Source organism: Hippopotamus amphibius, chromosome 3 (assembly GCF_030028045.1).
Source record: "Hippopotamus amphibius kiboko isolate mHipAmp2 chromosome 3, mHipAmp2.hap2, whole genome shotgun sequence".
NCBI lineage: Eukaryota > Metazoa > Chordata > Mammalia > Artiodactyla > Hippopotamidae > Hippopotamus > Hippopotamus amphibius.
The window spans coordinates 140,267,700-140,280,130 of NC_080188.1; the positions used below are offsets into that span (position 1 = coordinate 140,267,700).

General features: G+C 36.3%; 1 protein-coding gene and 1 pseudogene across 4 annotated transcripts in view; both read right to left on the reverse strand.

Annotated features, from left to right (window-relative positions):
* NME7 (NME/NM23 family member 7) overlaps positions 1-12,431 on the reverse strand; it is a 237,183-nt gene that overhangs the window by 22,360 nt on the left and 202,392 nt on the right. The gene's annotated exons all lie outside the window — the stretch shown is intronic.
* LOC130850641 (U6atac minor spliceosomal RNA) lies at positions 9,365-9,470 on the reverse strand (annotated as a pseudogene).

Genomic DNA, 12,431 nt, shown 5'->3' on the forward strand with positions numbered 1-12,431 from the left:
TCTAATCTAGGCATCTCCAATAAAGATTCCTAAAACACACAGAATTCATGCTTAAAAAGAATAAAGTCAGATCACACATTTTCCAGAAGAAAATCTTCCCTATGTGAGGATTCAGAACACCTGCTCTGTGTCTGTCAACTCCCTTACACTTCATCAGCCTGAGCATCTCAGCCAGACCTCATCCTCACCTTGTAAGAGTCTGAGATGAGATCTTCATTGATTTACTAAATCCCTACCCTTTTAGATGAAATCATACTCCCATGGAGCAATTCAGTGCCAACTTCAGTGGTGTTTCCTTTGGTGCAGGCACCATGCCTACTGCCTGGGACCTATGACTCCCCTAACCCAAGTGGAAATGACCTACCTTCAGCGGAATACACTTGGGTTGATCTAGGAAAAATCAAAACGAAGACCAAAAGCAAACCACTCCAAAATTTCCTATGATATTTCCTAAGAAGATTTTTCAGAGGCCCTTTCCAAGCAGTTTCTGATCACAATTGCTCTTTGAATCAATCATAACAATAAATCTGAGGGAACTTTTGGGATATTGGTTATTATGGTTAGGCCAACTAAAAAGCAACTGAATTGTTTGGAAAATCAGACTCACAGAAATTAAGCACTGAAAGAGTCCCAGGAGAATTTTGTACAATCCTCTCAATTATATTGCTTTCTCCCTCTTATGTACTTTCCATCTCCTAAAGATGGATAATAGCGGAAAATGCTGTTTAATATTTCTAGTTCACAGAGATCCATTCTGAACATGTAAAACAAGAGATGGTTATGACAGAATTCAATTAGAGGTAGGAGGTATCAGTTTTCTAACTATTCTACTTTTGATTTTCCTCCAACCCATTCTCTATACTGCCACTAGAGTTTTCTTCCATTGCTCCCTATTTAAAAAACAAAACACAACCCATCATAACCTGGACCTAGTCTACTATTCCAAATTCTACCATAACCACTTCTATCAATTTCTACCATAGCCACTTTTCCCTTCAATTTTAAACTCTAGTCACTCTCATTTCAAATAATTACCTGGATACTCCATCTTCTGTTATATATCTGGGTCTCTAGACATGCAATTTCTTCTGCCCAAATGCTCTTCCTAGATCCTCTTCCTCCCATTCCACTTTTCCACTTTGTGACCTTAGAATCTCTACTTTAAGCCATCAACCAACAAATAGAAAACAAAGAGGGAAAAATTCCTGTGGAACTTAAAAAAAAAACTGATAAAGGCCAAACTAATCATCTAAATCAGGGGTCACCAAACTTCTTCTGTTAAGGGACAGAGTAGTAAATGTTTCAGGCACTGTGGGCCATACAATCTGTCATAACTACTCAGTTCTGCTGATGTAGCTAGAGAGCAGTCATAGACATATGTAAAGAAACAAGATGTGGCTATGTTCTAATAAAGCTTTATTTAAGAAACCAGGCAGGGACTTCCTAGGTAGTGCAGTGGTTAAGAATCCACCTGCCAATGCAGGGGACACGGGTTCAAGCCCTGCTCTGGGAAGATTCCACATGCCACGGAGCAATTAAGCCCGCGTGCCACAACTGTTGAGCCTGTGCTCTAGAGCCCATGAGCCACAACTATTGAGCCCGTGTGCCGCAACTACTGAAGCCCACGAGCCTAGAGCCCATGCTGTGCAACAAGTCACTACGATGAGGAGCCCGCGCACCACAATGAAGAGCAGCCCCCACTTGACAAAACTAGAGAAAGCCCGCACACGCAGCAATGAAAAACAACGTTGACCCAACACAGCCAAAATAAATAAATAAATGAATAACATTAAAATAAAAATACTTTATAAAAAAATACATAATTTTAAACCTCATGAAAGCTAATTTTTTAGGGTAAGGATTACTGACTACACTTGAGTAAATGATATAATGTACATTTATATCATTTAACACTTCTTGGTACTTAACAAATGCTGAAGATTATATTAATTGAACCCACACAGAATACAAATTCACCTTGTTATTGGTGAATTGTGCAAGATTTTTGTTTCGTTTTGTTTTTTCACGTGACTTCCTCCCTCCCTCCTTTCTTTCCTTCCTTCCTTTCTTCATTGAAGAAAAATTACTGACTCAGAGAAGGAGCCAAAAACCCAGTCCAACTTTGGTCACTGCACAAAGCCATATCAACTGAAGCTTAGAGACAGCAAGGACAGAAAGTCTGGTACTAGTGAAACTGATGTTATGTTTCTTAATTGATACTCAAGGTTTTGCAGGTTCTCATCACAGCAGTGATCTAGAGAAAAGCTCTTATTTGTTTTCTACAAAGATTAAATATGCTGCATTGGTATAAGTTCTTTTCACTGATATATTATAATCAAAAAACACTCGTTGTTTTTGGAAAAAGGGCTAAATGTTTCAAAACTATTTCTCCATCTAGTTCTGTATTGATGAATCACTCAATATTTAATATGCAGCTAATGCCTTCTTTCCCCCATTTCTCTTCTTTAGCAAGCTTTGGGTGGCAGCTAGTCTCTAAGGACAGCCTTTATGAGTCACACTGTCCAGTATTTGTGGCCTTGGGTATCCCCCCCCCGCCCCCCCCACTGAATATGGGTTGGCCTGGGATTCACTTTAACCAAGAGAATGTGATGGAAGGGATGTTGTGCCAGATCTTGACCTCAGACTTAAGAAGGCCTAGCAGCTTCTGCTTTTGGCAGTCCTAAGCTGCCACGTAAGAAGTCTCTCTGTTGGAGAGACGACCACGTGGAGAAGAAGCAGCTCTGAGCTGACACGGAGAGAAAGGGATGCTCAGCTGCCCGAGCTAAGCTCTCTTGTGGTTCTCTACCAAAACATCAGAGGTGTGAAGGAGCTATCTTGACCATTCTAACCCAGTTGAACCCCTAGGTGACTGCAGCCCCAGTCAGCATCACAGGAAACTAATAAACCACCCAAGAGAACCCAGTAAACCCAGAATTGTAAGAAAGAAAATGATTTTTTTTTTAAGCCACTAAGTTTTGGGGTAGTTTACAACACAGCAATAGATAATCAAAACACTTTGAAATGATTAAAAAGAATATATTAATAGTGTTTCTTTTCTGGGAATATTGCAGTGAATATTCCAACCATACAGAGTTCTACCTGGAGTTAGTAAAAAAAAAAACAAACTTTTTTTTCCCCTTTTTTTCCTGAAAAAAGCTTATTGACCTGGTCTTGACTTGGCCAAGAGGAACACAAAGTGAAAAACTAGATCTTCAGAACAGGGTAATTTGGGGATTACCTATAACAAGTGATCAATCAACACATTTGTTTTCTACAAAGAGAAGCAAACAGGTGCTACGGAAAAATCACCACCATTGGAGTCAGATATATCAATAGATCTGGGTTTGAATCCCAGCATTTTTGTTTACTTGCTGTGGGATCTTGAGCAAATCATTTAGTATCATCAAACTCTGGTTTCCTCAGCTCCCAAATGAGCATTCTGGTAGTTCCTACCTTGAAGGACTATTTTAAGGATTCAATTAGATAAACGTATGTAAAATGCCTAGCACAGTGTTGGTACATAATAAACAGGTACTCAGCAAATCTTATTTTGTTGCCCCTACAGAGGTTTCATGACGAGAACTTGGCTGGATTGAAGGCCTAAGTCTTGGGGCGTGCCTCTGATGTTGGACTACCTTCCTCCAACCAGGTTCCTCTGATCACCTTCCAAGGAGGTCAACAGGATGTGAAGAACTGATTCCTGCCTCTGACTAACGAGTATGACAATATCCATCTTGGGCTACTGTTATGGGCTGAACTGTGTTCCCCCCACATTCGTATGTCCCCCAATTATCTCAGAATGTGAATGTATTAGGAAAAGGATCTTTAAACTGGTGATTAAATTAAGCTGGCGTTGGGTTGTTAGGGTGGATCCTAATTAAATATGACTGGTCTCCTTATAAGAAGAGGAGATTAGGACATAAACACACACACAGAAGAAAGACTACGTGAAAGCAGGGAGAAGACAGCCATCTACCAACCAAGGAGTGAAGGCCTCAGAAGAACCTCCAGAAATATGAGGAAATAAATTAATGTTGTTTAAGCCACCCAGTCTGTAGCACTTTGTTACTGCAGACACAGTAGACTAATCTAGCCACTCTGAAAATGATTAAGGTACATGAGGCAAGCTAATAAATCACAGGTTACAAAGGGAGTAGAAAGGAATGTAGTAGAGGTGGTGGGGGAGGGAACAAAGATAGGATGGAGGCCACCTGGGGAGTTTGGGTAGTGATGGTCATTTGGGATCTGCCTAAGTCCACGCCTAAGCCTGGTAGGTAAAAGGTTCACCTAAGGACACAGAACATCAAAAAGAAAATAATACTTCTACACCAAATGCAGAAGGAGAGAAAATTTTGTCACTTGGGACCCTCTTTCTTTTGAAAAGTTTTAAAACATCCTACAGTACAAGGAAAAAGGGAAAATGCTCTGCTATTCTCGTAAATGACATATGTGATGTCAACATTCAACGAGAGCTATTCAGAATTTGGCACTTTTAATTCTTGTGAGAATGCCAATTCCACTGAGTAAAGAAGATATCAGAGTTACATTTAGCATAGAGTGCAAATATTGCATTGGAGTAGGTTAGGGATAAAAATGTCAATTATATGTAAAATTAAATGCCACCTTCTTGAATCATTTGTCTTGGCATCATGGAAAATTTTCCAGCCTTCTTCAAGAGTGTCAGATTTGGTAACAGTAATTCATAAGTGGCCTGATTCCCCAGTGAGTCACAGTGACTAAAATACTTTGAATAAATGTTTCGCTTATTTATATTGTTGGGTCAAAACCACATTTACTGAATTATCTATGCTGGTGAGATTTTCTCAGTGCTCCTTTTGCTGTTGACACAAACAAGAAACTGAATAGACAGGATTGATGGACAGTGACTGGGCACCCCCATGTCTTAAAAATCAACAACAAAAAAAGATTAATTAAATAGGCAGCCACCGTGATATTTAAAAATAGAGCTTATTTCCATGAACAAATGATCCTGGGCATAAGGCAGGGCCTTACTAAATCTTTGACCCTGGAAATTCTAAAATAACTTATTTTAGTGAACAAGGGACATTATATTGAAACTTGAAATTATGGGAGATTATGAGAATAGAGCATTTAATTAACAAAACCAAGCCATAAAAATCTAAGATTTTACTATAACCTCTTTTACTTCTTTTAAAATTGAAGTTCTTCAGATCATACAGAAACTTAATTTCCAGTTTAAAACTTACTGCTAAATATGAACCAAAGGTGTAAGGATTATGAAGCTAACATTAAACATGTACTCTTTCAAATGAGTCCTGATGGCTGTTAGAGTCATAAAATATTCAGAGAAGAGTTACTAATCCATGTCTTTTTATAATTTTAACTAATTTAATGATTCTCTTACTTGTCGGCTTAATTATCAGTGAGGGAACTTTCTGAGTTCTTTAGTGACACTGTGGAACTCTACCTTGCTTCTAATTTGGAAACTAATATACAAAATAATAAATCAAAAATATTGAGCTCTACTTGCTTAGGTTATTCCTTTTTGTTTTTGCCTAGATTTATTAATTTAAATGTGAAACAACATTTATAAGTTGGGGAAATCTGAATCTAACCTCCGAATATGTTAGGAAAAACAATGCCCCATAGGCCAGTGTGACAGTTACTGCATGGCTAAAATATCATGTACTTGAATGAGAAAAACTAATGTGTATTCATCTCAGTGGAATGAAATTAGTCATAAAATCTCTCTAGCTGTAAAATGCTTATCACTTGATTGTCTATTGTTTCCAGAGGGCTAGTGAAAATCCCTATATACACTACTTTGAATAGAAACAAAATTCTTCACTTCCTTTAGCTTATAAATCTATTATTTAAATCTTTCTTTTAAAAATCGTATCCTCATTTGGATGGCACTGGAAAGGCACAGACTACAAATAAAATTTTCTTAAGTAGGTTTTATTTAAAATATTGTTGACCCGAAATGATAATGTTGTTATCAACCCTCAGTGATATTTTGTGGTCATGAAAGCCAGCTTCTATATCTATTACCTGGTTCTCATTATTGTGCAATTAAATATTACCAAGGTTTTAGTTTTGAGACGTTATAGGAATTTAACACTCAGATGTGGTATGTAGAGAAGTTTGACTTATAAAGAAAACTTTGTTTTCATTTAATTTTTAATCTGTAGATCATGCTTCATTAGTCCAGCAATCAACTCACAGAATTTCTGGTGGTGCTTCTAAGATTAAATCACAACAAAGATGGAGTTATTGGAATAAAGGCAGTTCTGCTGAAGGTGGACAGTCACAGAGGGCTTGACTTACTATCAGGAAAATGCCATACAAATCCATGCCATGAAAACCTTCACTTTTCCTGTTAAAAGCATATTCATGATTTCTACTATACTTCCTATAGTTGTCAGCAACCAGACAGCACTTTTTTTTTTTTGATAATTGGATGAGAAATGTTCCTTCCACAAAGGTTCCAAATTTTTCTTAATCTTCTGCTATCTAAGAGAGTTTTGTACTTACCATGCTACTAAACAGAGAAAACCATCCACCTAAAAAGGCTTTGAGGCATATTTCGTAAACCTGCCTTGAGGTATTCTATATGAAATAAACTATTCTGTGCAATTCTAAACTCTAAACCCCCAAATTAAATATTATCTATCTTCTGGCACTTACTTTCTTTAATAAACCTTCCATACCTGAACCATAATACATGGAAACTTTCACTCCAGCCAAAATGTTTACTCATGTTTCTTTGAACTTGTATAACTTTTCTTCCACATCGTTATTTAAAAAACTCCTCCTTTCTTACCTTCTTTTAATGTCTAGTCAAGTCTCACCTCCATATAAGACTTTCCCTAAATGTTGGTTGTGGCCCCCTCAACTACCTTGCTCTTCTGATCTTTGTTTATATTTATATGGGAATATATATTATGGGAATATATATTATGGGAATATATTTTAAGAATTAAGAACATGATATAACCGGTATAAAATACTGTTTTATGTATATGGACTTGTCTGTTATATCTTTGGATCCTTCAAATACAGGGAGCTCAACATGCACTTAACAAGAGAAGGAATTTCAGAATGTGAATATTCAGGCTTGTATTTGCCAAGGAGGCTTAAATAGAGCATAATATTAATCTAAACCTCTACCTTGGAAAATTGGAGGGGGGGGGGGAGAGCAAATTAAATCCAAATTAAGCAGAAGAAATAAAAACTAGAGCAGAAATCAATAAAATTTAAAAGAGGAAATCAACAGATTAAAATCAACAAAACCATAAACTGGGCCCTGGAAAAGACCAATAAAATCCATAAGCATCTTGCCAGGCTAAGAAAAAAAGAGAGAAAAGAAAAATTATTAATATCAGAAATTAAAGAGGGGGTATCACTACAGATCCCTTGGAAATTAAAAGGATAATAAAGGAATATTATGAAACATTCTATGCCAGCAAATCTGATAACCTAGATGAAATTGACTAATTCCTTGAAAGACACAAAAGAAACAGACAATCTGAGTAGGCCTATATCTATTAACAAAATTGAATCAATAATTAATAACCTTCCAAAACAGAAAGCACTAGGCCCAGATTGGTGAATTTTACCAAACACTTAAGAAATTATACTAATTCTCTATAATCTCTTATAGAAGATAGAAGCAGAAGGAGCACTACCCAAGTCATTCTATGGGACCAGCATTACTGTAATAACAAAACCCGACAAAGACTACAAGAAAACTACATAACAATATCTCTCATAAACATAGATGCAAATATCCTCAAAAAGTATTAGCAAGTAGAGTCCAACAATATATAAAAATAATTATACATTAAAATCAAGTGGGATTTATCCTGGTATATAGGGGTGTGTCAACATTTGAAAATCAATTAGTGAAATCCATTACATCAACTGGCTAAAAAAGAAAAATCACATGCTCATTCATGTGATTCTCAGGAAAAACAGCTGATAAAATCCCACACACATACACATTCATGATAAGAACTCTCAGCAAATAAGAAACAGAGGGGAACTTCCTCAACTTTATAAAAAATATTTACCAAAAAAAAGAAAGAAAAAAAAACCCCTACAGCTAACATCATACTTAATGGTAAGAAACTCAAGGCTTTCCCACTAAGATAAAAAATAAAAGGCAAGGATTTCCTCTCATCACTGCCTTTCAAAATTGTACTGGAATTCCTAGGTAATGCAATAAGAAAAAAAAAAAGGAAATAAAAGGTAGACAGATTGGGAAAGAAAAATAAAACTGCCTTTGTTTGCAGATGACATGACCCTCTCTGTAGAAAAACTGAAATAAGAGCAAAAAACTTCTGGAGCCAACAGGTGATTATAGCAAGTTTGCAGGTTATAAGGTTAATCTATAAAAGTGACTTTCCAATGGCAGCAATGAATAAGTTGAATTTGAATTTGAAAATACAATACCACTCATACTTTATCCAAAAAATAATACTTAGGTGTAAATCCAACAAAATATATTAAAGATCTATATGAGAAAATCTACAAAACTCTGACAAAAGAAGTCAAAGAACCAATTCCTTGAAAGAAGGATATACAGATGACGTATACTAACTATAAAGCTACAATAATCCAGACAGTATGGTACTGATGAAAGAAACAGATCAACGAAACAGAATAGAGAGCTCAGAAATACACCCACGTATATACAGTCAACTGAACACTGACAAAGGAATGAAGGAAATACAATGGAACAGTTATTCTTTTCAACAGATGGTGTATATCACTGAAGATACAAATATAGCATATAAGCATATAAAAAGGTGTTTCATATATTTTGTGGATATCAACGAACTGATTTTAAATTTATATGTAGAAGCGAAAGACTCAGAATAGCCAACACAACATTGAAGAAGAAGAACAAAGTTGGAGGACTGACACTACCTGACGTTAAGACCTAACATAAAGTTATAGTAATCAAGACAGTGTGGTATTTATGAAAAAAAATAGACAAAAAGATCAATGGAACAAAACATGAGCCTAGCCATATAAATACAGTCAACTGTTCTTTGACAAAGGAGCAAAGGCAATACAATGGAGAAAAGAGAGCCTCTTTTTTCCCCTGGCCACACTGCGCAGCTTGTGGGATCTTAATTCCCCGACCAGGGATTGAATCCAGGCCACGGCAGTGAAAGCCTGGAGTCCTAACCACTGGACCGCCAGGGAATTTCCAAAGACACCTTTTCAACAAATGGTGCCGAACTACTGGATGTCTGCATGCAAAAAAATGTATCTAGATACAGATTTTACATCCTTTACAAAAAAAGTAACTCAAAATGGATCACAGACCTACCTGTAAAGCACAAAACTCTAAAACTCCAAGAAGATCGCATAAGAGAAAATCTAGATCGCCTTGGTCATGAAGGTGACTTTTAACTGTATGCGTGTTGTCAGGCCCCTTGTCAAGGGGAGTGCTAACCTTCTCTCCTTTCATACAACACAATGAAGGTGACTTTTTAGATAAAACACCAAAGGCACAATCCATGAAAGGAATAATTGATAAGCTGGACTTCACTAAAATCGAAACCTTCTGCTCTGAGGTGACATTGTCAAAAGAATGAAAAGACAAGCCACAGACGGAAAAAGTAATTGCAAGAACACGTGACAAAGGACTGTTATACAAAATATACAAAGAACTTTTAAAACTCAACCATAAGAAAACAAACAACCAAATTAAAAAATGGGCCAGAGACCTTAATAGACATCTCAACAAAGAAGATATATAGATGGCAAATAAGCATATGAAAAGATGCTCCATGTCATATGTCATCAGGGAAATGCAAATTACAACGAGATACCACTATACCCTATTAAAAGGGTCAATATAGAAGAACACTGACAACACTGAATGCAGGTGAGATTACAGAGCAACAGAAAGCTCATTCGTTGCTAGTGGGAATGCAAAATGATACAGCCACTTTAGAAGAGAGTTTGATAAAACATATTCTCACCAAATGATCCAGCAATCGCACTCTTCGGTATTTACCCAAGGGGAGTTGAAAACTTATATCCACACAAAAGCCTGCACGCAGATGTTTGTAGCGGTTTTATTTATAACTGTCAAAACTTGGAAGAAACCAAGATGTTCTTCACTAGGTGAATGGATAAATAAACTATGGTACATCCAGACAATGGAATATTACTCAATACTAAAAGGAAATGATCTATCAAGCCATGAAAAGACATGGAGGAACCTTAAATGCTTATTATTAAGTAAAAGAAGCCAATATGAAAAGGCTACATACCGTATGCTTACAAATATATCACATTTTGGAAAAGAAAAACTATGGAGACAATAAAAAGATCAGTGATTGCCAGGGACTGGGGAGAAGGAAAGATGAACAGAAATAGCACAGAGGATCTTTAAGGCAGTGAAACTACTCTGCAGGATATCATAATGGTGGCTAAGTATCATCATACATTTGTCCAAACCCACAGAATGTACAGCACCAAAGGTGTAAACTCTGCTGAACTCTAATGTAAACTACAGACTTTGGGTGATAATAATGTGTCAGTGTGGGTTCATCAGTTGTAATAAATGTACCATTCTGGGTCAGGGATATCGATAATGGGGAGGCAATGCATGTGTCAGAGGAGGTGATATTTCAGAAATCCCCATACCTTCTCCTTGATTATGCTGTGAATCTAAAACTGCTCTAAAAAAATAGTCTATTAACGAAACAACAAAAACAAAAAGCATAATGTTCATAATGCTAGATCATTAACTCATTATTTAGCAGCATTTGATCCATTAAGTTATATACAATACTGTTTTGACAATTGCCATGCTATGTGTAATTGTTTCATCTTCTTAGAATGTTAGCTCCATGAGGTCAGCAACTGTATCTTATATAGTCATTCCCTAGTGATATGTCTAAAGGTAAATATATATATTTTAGCAAAGGAATTACATTTAAAGTCCTTAAATAAAATATGACACAAAGAAATAATGCAATGTAGAAAGTTTTCTGGATTTTAAATGTAGTTAAGCAGGTATCCAAGAAATATTTCTCAAATAAAGAATAAAAGGTGTTTTCAATTTTATTGACTCAACATTTAAATTTCAGTTTCTTATACTGATTCTGAAGATAAGCAACCTTCTTTCTAAACGTGATTGGTTGGAAAACATAAAATAGAGAATGAAATAAAAATAGTTTAAGAAAAGTTTATACCACAAACTAGAGGAGGAAAAAGCATGTTACATTACCCTTTTGCTTGACTTTCAAAAAGACAGGTCAGATGCCTGAACTAACGACTCTTCTAGGTATATTCAGGTAGTTGCAGAAGTGCTGTAAGTGCCATTCCTGTATGTCACTTCTGATTAAACCTTCCATTCCTTAAGCAAAAACAGAGTACAATCTAAGCTTCTCTAGGTGAAAAGGGGCACTTGGAAAACTGGTGTCCTTGCATCAGAAAAACCAGGGAACTCTGTAACTGACCTAGCATTTTGTGAGTTTGTTCTCATTCTAAAATGACGATGGAAAGGACACAGATGTTTTGTTATTAGGGTTTCTGGGTGCCAAAAGTTTACCAGAATAGAAGGAAATAAGTAGGGAAAATAAATAAGAGAGGAGAAAAATGAAAATAATGGTGGTGAGAGTGTGGCACTACTGATACAATTATACCCTTTCATTAGCATTAGAAAATAGTAATTTCAAAATGATTGAACTGTTGACAGTTTATTATAGGAATGAAGGCTTAGTTTGTGTCTAGGCACCCAATAAGATCAATCAGCTGTTTACACGTGAATGCTGCAAGGCATATTCCATCACAAAACAATTAACTGAACTGAGTCCTACTGTTTTAATTCAGTAATTATGTTAACTGAATCAGACAATACATAGAAATTTGCTTTATTATGTACTGCCATCTTGACAGGGAGAAAAAGGAATCTTAATAAATAAGAGGTTCACAACATAGATGAAGATTTATATTTAATTGCATCCTTGGTACATTCCCTAAGAATAGAAGCAAACCAACCTCTTGAGGTTAATAAAAGTTTACAAGTAAGTTATGTATTGAGATTAAGTGATACCTGTACTGTTGCTACTAATATACCAACAGCAGCAAAACCAGCAATAACTATCATTTATTGATCACTTGCTGTATGCCACAAGTAGGGCTTCACCCTTGTGGCAGATACTTAGATTGGTCTCTCAATTTCTATTTCATTCTCCTCCTATCTGGTAGCTAAGAAGCTACAAATTGCATTTCCCAAACTCCCTTGCAGCTAAGGCTCTTGTTACAAATTAGGCTCCAAAAATCAGATGCATTCATGTGAAATTTGGAAGACAGAGGCAAGACAAAGACCATCTTCTCACTGCTCTGAATGCTGGCAAGCGAGTCAGAGAGATAAGTATTTGCAGTGGCTGGACTCAGCCTTCCAGTGTCTTGTCATCAGG